At 42.7% G+C, this 14979-nt stretch overlaps 1 protein-coding gene across 5 annotated transcripts in view; it reads left to right on the top strand.

Annotated features, from left to right (window-relative positions):
• The window catches only part of LOC122549660 (sideroflexin-5-like), a 327471-nt gene that overhangs the window by 113673 nt on the left and 198819 nt on the right, over window positions 1-14979 (top strand). The window lies entirely within an intron of this gene.

Genomic DNA, 14979 nt, shown 5'->3' with positions numbered 1-14979 from the left:
GTGAAGTATTTATTACTTCTGCACGTGATAATCTGATGCTCTAGTGTTAAACAGTGAATGCTTACAAATGTTGTCACTGACCCTGATACACACATAGCTTCCTTCATAGTGGTTGCGTTCCACTTGATGAACTTGTGGAGTTAGCTGCCATATTTTCTACATTACAGTGACTATGCTTTGTAAAATACCTTCTCACACAATCATTAAAAGTAGTATTACAAGTTAACAAGGCTTAATTAAGGAGAACAAACAACGCACTGCAATTTATTTATAAAGGAGTAAGATAGAAACACAAAGCTGTACCTTGAAGCATTATTTGAAATTTCATGAGATTACACATGGAATATAATGCTCAGTTCAAGTCTCCATTATTATAGAAAAGATAGAAGCATTAGAAAGATGCAAAAAATATTCACAGGATTTTAACAAAGTGGGAAGTTTAAAATGATCAGGAAATACTGAAAAACCTGGTGCTTTAAAAAACAGGAAAGGCTTAGCAGTGAACTAACAGAGATTTTCTATGTTTAATATTAAAATTAAAAATTAAGACCTGAAATGATCACCCAATAATCAAAGAGCTGAAAGACCTAATTTATTTCTTATATCTTATTCATTATTCCTCACATTATTTTATAAATGGAGAAAATTGATACTGCAAGAAAGAGACACTATGTTACATGACATCTGAGCTGACAGCATAAGAGCCAGATCTCACTTACTTTTTACGAAAGAATTAAAGCACTACAGATGCTGGAAATCTGAAACAAAAACAAAAATTGCTGGAGAAACTCAGTAGGTCTGGCATCATCTGTAGAAAGACCATAAGATATACCAGCAGAAATAGGACATTCAGCCCCTTAAGTCTGCTCCACCATTTGATATGTTTCCAAACCCCATTCTCCTACCTTCTCCCAGTGATCTTTGATCTCTTTACCAATCAAGAACCTATCTGTCTCTGCATTAAATACACTCAATGACTTGCCCTCCTCGGATCTCTGCAGCAATGAGTTCCACAGATCCCCCACTCTCTGGCTGAAGAAATTCCTCTTCGTCTCAGTTCTATAGAGTCATCCCTTCACTCTGAGGCTGTGCCCTCAGGGCCTAATCTCTCCTACTAATGGAAACAGCTTCTCCACGTCCACTCTATCCAGGCTGTTCATTATTCTGTAAATTTCAATAGGATCCACCCTCATCTATTGAAACTCCATCATGACCCTGAGTCCTCAACCACTCTTTCTTCGTCTCTAGGAGCATTCGTATGAACCTCCTTTGGGCCCTATCCAAGGTTAGCACATTTTTCTTTAGATGTAAGGTCCAAAACTGGACACATTATTGCAAATTCAGTCTGACCAGAGCCTTATACAGTCTCAGCAGTACATCTCTGCTTTTCTATTCTAGTCCTCGGGAAATGAATGCTAACATTGCATTTGCCTTCCTAACTGCCAGCTGAACCTGCATGTCAACCTTAAGATAATCCTGAACATACTCCCAAGTCTCTTTGTGCTTCAGATTTCTGAAGCCTTTCCCCACATAGAAAATAGTCTATACCTCTATTCTGCTTACCAAAATGCATGTCCTTACACTATCCCACATTGTATTCCATCTGCCATTTCTTTGCCCACTCTCCTAGCCTGTCCAAATCCGTCTGCAGCCTAACCGCTTCATCGACGCTACTTGTCCCTCCCCCTATCTTTGTGTCATCTGCAAACTCAGTAACAGTGCTCTCAATAACATGAATAGTTGTGGTCCATCATGGACCTCTGCAGAACTCCACTAGTGTCCAGCTGCCATTGTCAAAAAGACCCCTTTAATCCCCACTCTCTACCTTCTGCCTGTCAGCCAATCCTCTATCTCTGGCAGTACTTTGTTCCTAACATCATGGGCTCTTATTTAATTTAGCAAACTCCGATGTGGCACCTTATGAAAGGCCTTTTGGAAATCCAAACAGGTCACATCCAATGGCTCTCCTTTGTCTAACTTTCTCATTACCTCATCACAGAATTCTAACAGGTTTGTCAAGAATGAACTTCCCTTGACAAAGCCATGCTGACTCAGCCTTATTTTACCATAGACTTCCAAGTACTCTGCAATCTCACTTTAATAACAAACTCTGAAACCTTACCAACAACCAAGGTCTGGCTAACTGGCCTATATTTTCTGTCTTTTGACTCTATCCTTTCTTAAACAGGGGTGTTACATTGGCCATTTTCCGGTCCCATTGGACCCTCCCTGACTCCAGTGATTCCTGAAAGATCACCGCCAATGCCCCTACAATCTCCATAGCCACCTCATAGATTCGTACTGTGCAGAAAAGGCCTTTTATCCCATCAAGATTCACCAACATAACTACCAGTCAAAATGCACTAATCCCAATTTCCTGCGCTTGTCCTGTATCCTTGAATGTTATAATACCTAAAGTGCTCATCGAAATATTTTTTAAAGGTTGTAAGGTTTCCGACCTCCACTACCTTCCCAGGCAGTGTACGTTAGATTCTCACCATCTGCTGAGAGAAACGGTTCTCCTGCTCCTAACCCTAAAATTGTGCCCTCTCATGATTGAGCCCTGAGCCAAGATGAACAGCAGATTTCTATTCATCTTGTCCATACCCCTCATAACCTATGCACCTCAATTATGTCCCCACTCAATCTTCTCTGCTCTAAAGAAAGCAATTAAGCATATTTAGTCTCTCCTTATAGCTCAATTTCTCCATCCCAGGCAACATCCTGGTGAATCTCCTCTGTACTCCCTCTAATGTTATCACATCCTTCCTGTAGTGAGGTGAACTGTATACATTACTCCAACAGTGGCCTATCCAATGCTCTGTACAACTCCAAAATTACCACCTTGCTCTTATACTCAATGCCATGATGGATGAAAGCAAGAGTCCAAAATGCCTTCTTAACTCACTTATTGACATGCTCTGCCGACTTCAGGAATCTGTGAACAATTACCTTAAGAACCATCTGTTCCTTTGAGCTACCCAGTATCCTGCTATCCATAAAGTACTCCCTTATCTTGTTTCTTCTTCCAAAGTGCATCACCTCACACTTATCAGGTTTAAATACCATCTGCCACTGGTCTGCCCAGTCTGACTAATCTATCTATATCTTCCTGTAGCCCACAACCATCTTCTTCACGATTAACCACTCTACCAATCTTGGTCTCATCTTCAAATTGTGCATTTATGCTGATTAGGGACAAAGTATTTGGCAATCAAATGAGACTAAAGGCAGACAATTTGACAAGGTTTGATGGCCTGCATTCAGGCATTTTAAAGGAAGTCCTCCAAGAGTGCACACTTACTTTAGCTCTTCACTTTCTATATATAGAATAGAATAGCCTGTATTGTCATGTGTATCTGGAGAGAGCCACAGCACTATAGCCAAAATATTTATATGGTTCATCGAGTACAGTTTCTGGTCAATGGTAGCCCCCTCCAGAATGTTGATGGTCGGGGACTCAGTTATGGTTATGCCATTGAATGTCAAGGGACAATGATTCAATTCTGTTTTCTTGAAGATAGCCATTGCCTGGATAGCACAAGTGTTACTTGCCACTTGTCAGCCCAAACGTGTATGTTGTCTACGACTTGCTGCATTTGGACATGGAAAGTATTTGAGGAGATGTAAATGGTGCTGAACATTGTGTTATCACAAGCAAACATCCCTACTTCTGATTTAATAATGAAGTTATGGTCATTGATGAAGCGGCAGTAGATAGTTGGGTCTCGGTCACTCCCCTGAGGAACTCCTGCAGAGATGTCCTGGAGCTGAGATGACTGACCTCCAAAAACCGCAACCATCTTCCTATGTGCCAGACATGACTCCAGCTAACAGAGAGTTTTCCCCTGATTCCCACTGACTCCAGTTTTGACTGCAGGTATGACTCCAGCTAACAGAGAGTTTTCCCCTGATGCCCACTGACTCCAGTTTTAACTGCAGAGCCTTGATGTCACTCTCAGAGTCAAATGCAGCTTTGGTGTTAAGGACAGTCACTTTCACCTCAACTCAATTCTGAAATTCACTTTTGTCAGTGCTTGCACTAAGGCTGTAATGAAGTCAGGAGCTGAGTGGCTGAACTGACAGAATCTGAACTGAGCGCAGTGAACAGTTATTGGATACGCAAGTGCTGCTGGATAGCACTGTTGATGATGATGATGCCTTCCATGAATTTACTGACTTGTTTCTTTTGCTACTCCTTATTTCCACCCAAATTGGTTCCACATCCTATTGCCTTGTTATCACTGCACTGATACTTTTCGTTATTAATAAAGTATCCCACCTCCTTTTCCTTTATGCCTATTCTTCTGAAATATTGAATGCTCCTTGATATTGTGTTTCCAGTCTTTGTCACTACGCAATCATGTCTGTCTAATAGTTATCATCAGATTCATTTATTTCTATTCATACTGTCATCTCATCTATCTTGTTTCAAAAGTTGAGTGTATTTAAAGAGACTTAAGCTTTGTGTTTTTATTATTTTTACTTATTCTGGTTCGAATCATTTCTGTAGTCTTCTGCTTATATTTTACATCTTTATCTGACACACTTCGAATCACTACCCTGCACCTTTGCCATTTTGTTTCTTTTTGATTTTTTTACAGGGGGGGTGGTAGGTGCCTGGAACAAGCTGCCAGTGAGGTGGTAGAATCAGAAATGATCACTTAAGAGGCACTTAAACAGGCACATGATTAGGCAGGGAGAAAAGGCTTGCTGACCATGTGTGGGCAGATGAGATTAGTTTAGAATGGCATTATGGTCAGCGCAGACATGGTGGCCCGAAGGGCCTGTTCCTGTACTGTACTGCTCGACGTTCTATGTTCTATTTTAAACTTCCTCTTAATTGAGTCCTCACTAAGCCACCACACCCAGCATGGTTCAAATGAAATCCATCCCAATGGATCAACTGTCTCTTTCCCCAGTACTGATGCTAGTGTATCAGGATCACATTTCTTCCAGATCAATTTTTGAGACATGCATTTACCTCTTCAATTTTATTTACCCTACACCTATTTGCAGTTGGCTCAGGTAATAATATGGAGATTATTACTTTTGAGGTTTTGCTTTTTAATTTAGACCAAAGCTGTTCATAGTACCTCAGCAGAACCTTTTCCTTAGTCCAACCTATGACATTGGTACTTAAATGGACTATAACAACTGGATCCTTCCCCTCCCACTCACATTCCTCTCTAGCCTAACAGAGATGTCCTGAACCTTGAAACCAGGAAGCCAACACAATCTTTGAAATTCTCTGTCTTTGCAGCAGGAGCAATATCTACTCACATAGCTGTGCTATTCTGTGTTATTACTACATTTCTCTTTATTCACCACATACATGAGTGCTTTGGAACCTCGTGCTGTAGTCAATTACTCATCCTACCTGCAGCCTGTCCTTATCCAAACCAGGACCAAGAATCTAATACTTGTTAGCTGAGGGTCCTCCACATCTAATTTCTGGATCACCATATCTGCCTGTACGCAGTCACACCTTCCTGTCCCTGTCCAACATCCAAATTTGATGCAGTTAATCCAAGGGGTATAAGTACTTCTCGAAACAGTGGCCAGGCAAGTTTCTCCCACCCTGCTGTACACAGCTCAGACTCCAGCTCATCAACCCTGAACCAGTGTTCCTCTATGAGCCAACACTTACTGGAGATGTCATATTATAGAATCATAGAGATGTACAACACAGAAACAGACCTGCTGTCCAACTCGTTCATGCCGACCAGATATTCTAAATTAATCTAGTCCCATTGGCCAGCATTTGGCCCAAATCCCTCTTAACCCTTCCTATTCATATACATTTTAAATGCTGTAATTGTACCAGCCCCCATCACTTCCTCTAACAGGTTATTCCATATACGCACCCCATCCTCTGCGTGATAAAGTTGCCCCTTAGGTCCCTTTTAAATCTTTTCTTTCTCACCTTAAACCTATGTCCTCTATTTCTGGACTCCCCCACCCTTTGTTTATTTACCCTATCCAAGCCCCTTATGATTTTATAAACCTTGTTAAGAACATACTGGGATTCACTAGCTCCCAGGAATGACAGCTGCAACTCATCACCATCTGTTTCTCTAAATCTCTACTTATTTTTAATACCTACAGATGCTTATCCAATTTCCTTTTGAGAGACATATTTGAATGTACCTGCACCCCACTCTCAGGTTGTGCATTCCCAATCCTTACCATTGACTGTGTATGGGGTAGAAGGAGCTTACAGAGATGAATAATGTCTTCTGATAGAATGCATATGGGGTCAGAAGCTCACCTTGAGATCAGGTTTATGAACTGTCATAATTAGTCTCAGACGTTGCCAAGAGGAAGGTTGGAGGTGGTAATTTAGAAATGGAGTTTGGAACAGTGTGCTGATGCTGCTTCTTTAACAAAGTTAAAAATCACACAACACCAGGTTGTAGTCCAACCAGTTTATTTGGAAGCACTAGCTTTCGGAGCGCTGTTCCTTCATCAGGTAGCTGTGGGACAGGATCATAAGACACCAAATTTATAGCATAAGATCATAGTGTCATACATAGTTGGGGTTTGGGCTACTTTTTTGAAATGTTTTGAGGGGGTCTGGCCTGGTCCATAACTACAGGGACAGAAGTCAGTGGCTTTAGTCTTCCCAATATTTTTTGGATAAAACTGGTATTGATCTAGTACAGATGCCAGAATCAAATCTGTGCAAATATCTTGGAGGATTGAAGGTCATTACATGATAGTGAGAAATAAGACTATGGAGGGATTTGGGAAACAAGGTTGAGAATTTAATAATGAATATGTTTCACAGTATGACTCTCTGTGACTTCACTTGCATGTGGAGGTGATAGATGAACAGGAGTTGGTGTGAGTTAAGATGACAGAGTTTTGGATGACCTCAAACATAGGACACCAGGCAGAAGTATGTTGGAGTAGTCAAGTCTAAAATCAGCAAAAGCATTGAATGAGGTTCCAGCAGCAGATGAGTTCAGTCAGAGTCATGGTCAGGTAACATCAATGTGGTGGAAATAAACAATTTTGGTGTCAGCCCAAATATGTGGTTGGAAGTTCCTCTCAGGATCAGTTCCAACATCACATATGTGAGTAGACTGGCTTGCTATCAAAATGTTGCCAGGGAGAGAGTTGGAGTCAGTATCAGTGCATTATAGAAATGTGAGTGTTTTCCTTTTCTTCAACGGAATGTATCACTGTAGGATGATGTACAGAGCTTGCTACTGGCTCCTGAAAATAGCCACTATTGTCTGGCAAGGACTTTATATCAAAATAAGAGTAGTTAATTGCTATGAGCCACTGTATATTCAGCTGGGTCTTGGTTGATCTTTACCTCAATGCTATTAGTTTTGCTTTTCTTCATATCTCTTACTGTTGATTTTGAACAAAGGCTTTCCTCAGTCATCAAACATCTGATTGACAGTAGCACTTTTTTTGTTGTGATATTGATGTTGATTGCTGGGCATTTTTGCCCATCCGTAGATGCCCTTGAACTGAGCAGCTGGCTGGGGCTATGATGGGGGCAGTTAAAACCCAACCACATTGATGTAGGCGTAGACTCACATAAAAGCCAGATTAGATTCCCTACAGTGTGGAAACTGGCCCCTCGGCCCAACAAGTCCACACCGACCCTCTGAAGAGCAACCCACCCAGACCCATTCCCCTACATTTACCCCTGACTAATGCACCTAACACTATGGGCAATTTAGCATGGCCAATTTCTCTGACCCTGCACATCTTTGGACTGCAGGAGGAAACCCACACAGACACAGGGAAAACGTGCAAACTTCATATAGTCACCCAAAGTGGGAATTGAACCTGGGTCCCTGGTGCTGTGAGGCAGCAGTGCTAACCACTGAACCACCGTGCCACCCACAAATGTTACCTGGGTTTCGGGAGTAATAGTCTAGCGATAATCTCACTAGGACATTATCTCCTCAGATAGATAAGAAGGGTAGGTTTCCTTCCCTAAAGGGCATCCGTGAAGCTTTTATGACAATCATTTCATGGTCACCATTACTGAGACTAATTTTGAAATCCAGATTTATTAATTGAATTTGAATTTCACCAGCCACCATGGTGGGAACTGAACCCATGACCCCAAGGTACCAATCTGGGCCTGTAGATTACCAGTCCAGTGATGTGACCAGTATGCCTCCATTTTCCGCCTACAGTCTTTTATGGCAGTGAGAGTTTCAGACTATTGCTCTCTTAGGGATGTAATTGCATTGGAGGCGGTTCAGAGATCATGAGATTAATCCAAGAGATAAAAGACTTGTTTTGTGCAGAGGCATTGAATAGTGTAAATCTGTACTTGGTACAAGAATTAGAGGAGATCTAATTCTGATACATGTGATGCTGAAGGGGACTGACAAAGATGATGTAGAGGTAAAAACAATGACTGCAGATGCTGGAAACCTTTATTCCTGATGAAGGGCTTTTGCCCGAAACGTTGATTTTGCCTGTCCTCGGATGCTGCCTGAATTGCTGTGCTCTTCCAGCACCACTAATCCAGAAAGATGATGTAGAGCAGATGCTTCCCCTTATCTAAAATGAGGAGCAGTCTAAAATGAGATATTGTTTTAGGTTAAGGGGTGATAAGTTTAAAACAGAAGTGAGGAGGAATAACTTACCTGAGAAGGTTGTGAATCTATGAAGTTCACTACACTGCACTGCAGGAAAGTGGTCTTGAGGCCAAGATGAGATCAGCCATGATTGTGATAAATGGCAGAGTAGACTCGAGTGGCTGAATGGCCTGATCCTGCTCCTGGCTCTAATGTTCTTATGTTTCAATTTATAATTTAGCTCTTTTAATCCTAATGGTAAAATGTCAAATACACAGTTTTTACAGTTGACAGCTTTGTCACAGTTAACGTTTTGGGTCCAGTGACCCTTCCTCAGAACTGTTCTAAGGAACGGTCACCAGACCTGAAACACGAACAGTGATTTCTCTTTACAGATACTGCCAGACCTGCTTAGCTTTTCCAGCAGCTTCTTTATTTTTTAGAATTACAGCATCCACAGTTCTTTCGATTTTTATTTAATGGAAATGTAAAGTAAAAACAGAGAATGCTGGAAAAACTGAGCAGGTCTGGCAGCATCTGTGGGGAGGCTACTGGAGCTAACCGTTTTGAGTCCAGTATGACTTTTTCCAAACTTCAGAAGAGAAAAAAACTAGATGGATTTGAGCTGAAATAGGGCAGCAATGGGCTTCTGCCTTCAGTGCTGGTTTATCCTTGGATATTGGCAAAACTTAATACAGGTCTAATATGTGCAGATCATCCTTGATACAGGAGCAATTAGAGGAATGGACTTTAAACTCCCCAATCTGATCTTTGTGACAAGTTCACACTTTTCCTAATTACTTGATCTAACCCTATTCTCACTATTGCACTGTGCCAGTATTGGTGTGAGTGCATGCTTGTCTTTCACAGCTGTTTTGAACAGGCATCAACCTCTCCTGTTTACAAAGAAACTTCTGCCAAATGGGCACACGTCACCCTTTTCATCGATGAAGACATAGTGCCAAGTGTTTGTTTATTTGGTCTACACTTTCCCCTCTGACAGCCGCCCCTTTCAAGCACATTTTCACAGCCTGGTTGGGATTAAGTTACCTTAGCCTCGCTTGTGTGTATCTTGTTAGGGAATAACAAATTCTGAAGTCATTTCCTCTTTAAGGATGTATTTTACAGAATTAGAATCAGTGAATTTATCCATTTGTGTGGGTAGTCAATTCCTCAAGCTGCTTTTTTCCTATTGAAAGACTGAATTGACCTCACAAAGTAGGGATTCAGTGTTTAAAAAATAATAAGTTTTCTCATAAAGTTCTATATTTATCAGCAATGGCAGTTTTTTCCCATGTTGTAAGGACACAAGCTATGTGTATTACACTGAATAGCAGACATAGTAAATGAGAGGGGTAAAATACTTTTTTTTTAAGAATTAGAATCCCTACTGTGTAGAAACAGACTCTTCAGCCCAACAAGTTCACACCGATCCTCCGAAGAATATCCCACCCAAACCCATTCCTCTACATTTACCCGTGACTCATGCACCTAACCTACACATCCCTGAACATTATGGGCAATTTAGTCTGGCCAATTCGCCAAACCTGCACATCTTTGGATTGTGGGAGGAAACCAGAGCCCCCAGAGGAAATGTATGCAGACAAGGGGAGAATGTGCAAACTCCACGCAGACAATCGCCCGAGGCTGGAATCAAACCCGAGTCCCTGGCGCTGTGAGGCAGCAGTGCTAACCACTGAGACACTGTGCCACCCCCTGTCAGTTGAACTGTTTTCATTTCTGATCTCCCTGCTTAGGAAAGATGTTGTGAAACTTAAAAGGGTTCAGATAAGATTCACAAGTTGACAGGTTTGGAGGATTTGAGTTTTAGGAAGAGGCTGAATAGATTAGATTCCCAACAGTGTGGAAACAGGCCCTTCGGCCCAACAAGTCCACACCGACCCTCTGAAGAGTAACCCACCCAGTGTGGGGCTATTTTTCCTGGAGTGAAAGATGCTGAGGGGTGACCTCACAGAAGTTTACAAAATTATGAAGGGCATGGAAAAGATTAATCATCAAGGTTTTTCCTCCAGGGTAGGGGGGTCCAAAATTTAAGGGCAAGGGTTTAAAGTGATTGGGAAAAGATTTAAAAGGGAGCTAAGGGGCAACCTTTTCGCGCAGAGTGTGGTGCATGTATGGAATGAACTACCAGAAGTTTGATTTGATTTGATTTAAGTACAGTGAAAGGTTTTGTTTTTTCAGCAGTATAGGCAGATCATAGCAAACAAGGCTTACGGATTATAGGGCGCTTAGACAGAGCAAAGCAATTGCACAGGAGGTGCGCAAAGCAAGATCAACATTAAGAAGATCAGCATTATTTGAAGTCAGAAACTTTCTGTAGTTTTTTACAGTCCTGGGCAGAGCAGTTGCTGTACCAGGTCATTATGCGCCTGGAAAATATGTTTTCTACGGTGCATTTGTAAAATTTGGTGAGGATGTTTATTGACATGCCGAATTTCATAAGCCATCTGAGGAAGAAGAGGCATTGTTGGGCCTACTTGACCGTCACATCTACATGGGAAGTCCAGGATGGGTTGTCAGTCATTTTCACTCCGAAGAACTTGATGCTGTTAACCCTCTCCACCTCAGCTCCACTGATTTTGATGGGGACATGTTCTCCTCCTTTCTTCCTGAAGACAATGATCAGTTTTTTTTTGTTTTGTCAACATTGAGAGAGTGGTTGTTATCATTGCACCACAACACCAAGCCCTCTATCTCACTTCTGTGTTTTGAATTGTCTTTGTTTGATATCTATCCTACCATGGTGGTGTCATCAGCAAACTTGTAGATAGCGTTCATTCGGAATTTGTCGTGAGTGTACAGGGAGTGCAGTAGAAGGTTGAGAACACATCCTTGAGGAGGTATCTAGTGTTGAGGGTTATCGTGGAGAAGGTGCAGTTGTCTACCTTCACTGATTTCGGTCTGTGGGACAGGAAGCTGAGAATCTAGTTGCAGAGGCAGAGCCAAGATCTAGGTCTCAGAGTTTTAAGATTAGTCTGGGGGAGATTATGGTGTTGAAAGTGGAGCTATAGTCGATGAGTGGGAATCTGGCATAAGTGTCTTTGTTATCCAGATGTTCCAGGGATGAGTGTAGGGCATCCACTGTGGACCTGTTTTGTCAGTGGGAAAATTGCTGAGCATCAAAGTAGGTTGGGAGGCTAAAGTTGATGTGGGGTTTAGATCAGAGTGGTGCTGGAAAAGCACAGCAGGTCAGACAGCATTCAAGGAGCAGGAAAATCGACGTTTCGGGCAAAAGCCCTTCATCAGGAATAGAGGCAGGGTGCCTGCAGGGTGGAGAGAGAAATGGGAGCTGGGGAGATGGTAGCAAAGAGTACAATAGGAGAATGGGGGTGAGGATGGAGGTGATAGGTCAGAGGGAGGGTGGAGCGGATATGTGGAAGGGAGATAGGCAGGTAGGACAGGTCATGGGGATGGTGCTGAGCTGGAAGGTTCGAACTGGGGTAAGGTGGGGGTGGGGAAATGAGGAAACTGGTGAAGTCCACATTGATGCCCTGGGGTTGAAGTGTTCCAAGGTGGAAGATCAGGCATTCTTCCTCCAAGTGTCAGGTGGTGAGGGAGCAGTGGTGGAGGAGGCACAGGACCTGCGTGTCCTCGGCAGATGGGAGGGGCATTTGAAATGTTGGGCCACGGGGCAGTGGGGTTGATTGATGCCGGTATCCCAGAGATGCTCTGCTAGGAGGTGTCCAGTCTCCCCAATGTAGAGGAGACCGCATCGGGAGCAAAGAATACAATAAATGACATTGGTGGATGTGCAGATGAAACTTTGATGGATGTGGAAGGCTCCTTTGGGGCCTTGGATGGTGGTGAGGGAGGAGGTGTGGACGCAGGTTTTGCAATTCCTGGGGTGGCAGGGGAGGGTGCCAGGACGGAAGGGTGGGTTGTTGGGGGGGTGTGGACCTGACCAGGTAGTCACGGAGGGAACGGTCTTTGTGGAAAGGGGTGGGGAGGGAAATATATCTCTATGTCACGGAGGGAACGGTCTTACCAGAGTAAAGTTGATGTGGGCCATGACTTGCCTCTTGAAGTGGTGGAGGCTGGTACAATTATCATTTAAAAGGCATCTGAATAGGTATATGAACAGGAAGGATTTAAAAATGGATGTGGGCCAAATGCTGGCAAATAGGACTAGATTAACTTAGGATATCTGGTCAGCATGGAAGAGTTGGACTGAAGGGTCTGTTTCCGTGCTGTACACCTCTGTGACATCTTTGTAACTCTATGACCAACAGCCCTGTGCAAACCTGTGTGAATATAGCGCCTGAATGGTAGAAAATCCCTTTTCGTTTGTGAGTTTTGAATTTGTGTCATAACCCCTAGTTATGTATTTGGTGAGTGTATTATAACATAGCTATACACAAGTATATTAAAGTGAATTCTCCTCTGAAATGGAAGCAGTAGGCTGAGAATAAATAAAAGGATGACAAATTAAAAAAAGGTCATCCCATCCCATAGTTCACAGCAACTTCTGTCCTGGTCAGAAGAATTGTTAAGTACAGATAGTGGGAAAACAACATAGTTTAATTGAGGGAACAGAAGATAGAATCTGTGCGGAGTTGTTTCTTTAATCACAAATACTGCCTCTCCCATGCTGGTTGCTCCAGCTCATCTCTCCTGCTCTTGCTTGTCTTGTAGGGACAGAAGGTATGGTTAAAGGAGCACAGAGGAAAGGAGGGAACCTTTTAGTCATGGAGGGAATGGTCTTTGCGGAAAGGGGTAGGGAGTAATTATCTTAACATACCAGTTTGGCTTGAGAATTCCTCATTCACCAGAACCATGGCACCCAGTTCAAGACGGACTTTTGATATCCTCCAGGAATGGGACCAGGTCTGGGGGAGAAAACTGAAAGTCTAGAGGTGACCAAAAATCCACCACTGGGGCCAGGACACCTTTCCGTAATGTGAACACTAGCAGCAGATGGGAGAGTGTCACATTTTAATTTTGTGGGGCAGGGAACTGGGGAAGCAATGAGAAATTAAAAGATAAACATGTAGGTTCATTATGTCTTTGACTAACTTGCCTAAACTAATACTTTGGCTGTCTGCCTTCTGTTTCATTGCATCAAACTGTTGGAATTTGAGATTAATCTGATCTTACTTTATTGTTGTAGTGTGGGAATTTTATTTAGGTCATGAACAAGGAATTTTAAGATGGTATGGTAGGCACACTTTGCACACATGTAGTGAATCCTGCCTCATTTTGCTGAATGTATTTAGCTATTAACTGAAAGGTTGGTGGTTTAACCAGCCAGGGAAGAATTTGTTTCACTGTTTGTGAAGTTGCAGCTTATCAGGTCAGCCATGATCTTGTTGAATGGCAGGTCGGACTTGATGGGTCAAATGGCCTACTTCTACTCCTATGTCTTACAATCTTAAAACCAACAAAGCCATGTTCTATTAGAACATAGAAAAGTACAGCACAGAACAGGCCCTTTGGCCGACGATGTTGTGCAAGATTTAATCCTCGTGTAAAATATAGTAACTTAACCCTACGCACCCTTCAACTCACTCTATCCATGTGCATGTCCAGCAGTCACTTAAATGTCCCCAATGACTTCGCTTCCACCACCACAGCTGGCAACGCATTCCATGCATTCACAACTCTCTGCGTAAAGAACCTACCTCTGACATTTCCTTTATACCTTCCTCCTAATATCTTAAAACTATGACTTCCCGTCAATCTTGCCCTGGGGAAAAGTCTCTGGCTATTGACTCTATCTATTCCTCTCATTATTTTGTACACCTCGATCAGGTCTCCTCTCTTCCTCCTTCTCTCCAGAGAGAAAAGTCCGAGCTTAGTCAACCTCTCTTCATAAGGCAAGCCTTCCAGTCCAGGCAGCATCCTGGTAAACCTTCTTTGCACCCTCTCCAAAGCCTCTGTATCTTTCCTATAGTAGGGTGACCAGAACTGGACACAATATTCCAAGTGTGGTCTCACCAGGGACTTGTAGAGCTGCAACAAAACTTCGCGGCTCCTAAACTTGATCCCCTGTTAATGAAAGCCAAAACACTGTATGCTTTCTTAACAACCCTATCCACTTGGGTGGCAACTTTGAGGGATCTATGTACTTGCGCACCCAGATCCCTCTGTTCCTCCACTCTGCCAAGAATCCTGTCTTTAATCCTATATTCAGCATTCGAGTTCATCCTTCCAAAATGCATCACTTCGCATTTATCCAGGTTGAACTTCATTTGCCATTTCTCATCCCAGCTCTGCATTCTGTCTATGTCGCGCTGCAGCCTGCAGTAGCCCTCTATACTATCGACGACATCTCCAACCTTTGGGTCATCTGCAAATTTACTAACCCACCCCTCAACCTCCTCATCCAAGTCATTTATAAAAATTACAAATGGCAGAGGCCCAAGAGCAGAGCTCTGCGAGACCCCACTCAACACTGACCTCCAGG

The sequence above is a fragment of the Chiloscyllium plagiosum genome, chromosome 1, assembly GCF_004010195.1.
Source record: "Chiloscyllium plagiosum isolate BGI_BamShark_2017 chromosome 1, ASM401019v2, whole genome shotgun sequence".
In the NCBI taxonomy this organism is placed as follows: Eukaryota; Metazoa; Chordata; class Chondrichthyes; order Orectolobiformes; family Hemiscylliidae; genus Chiloscyllium; species Chiloscyllium plagiosum.
This window is presented reverse-complemented; position numbering and strand designations above follow the sequence as displayed.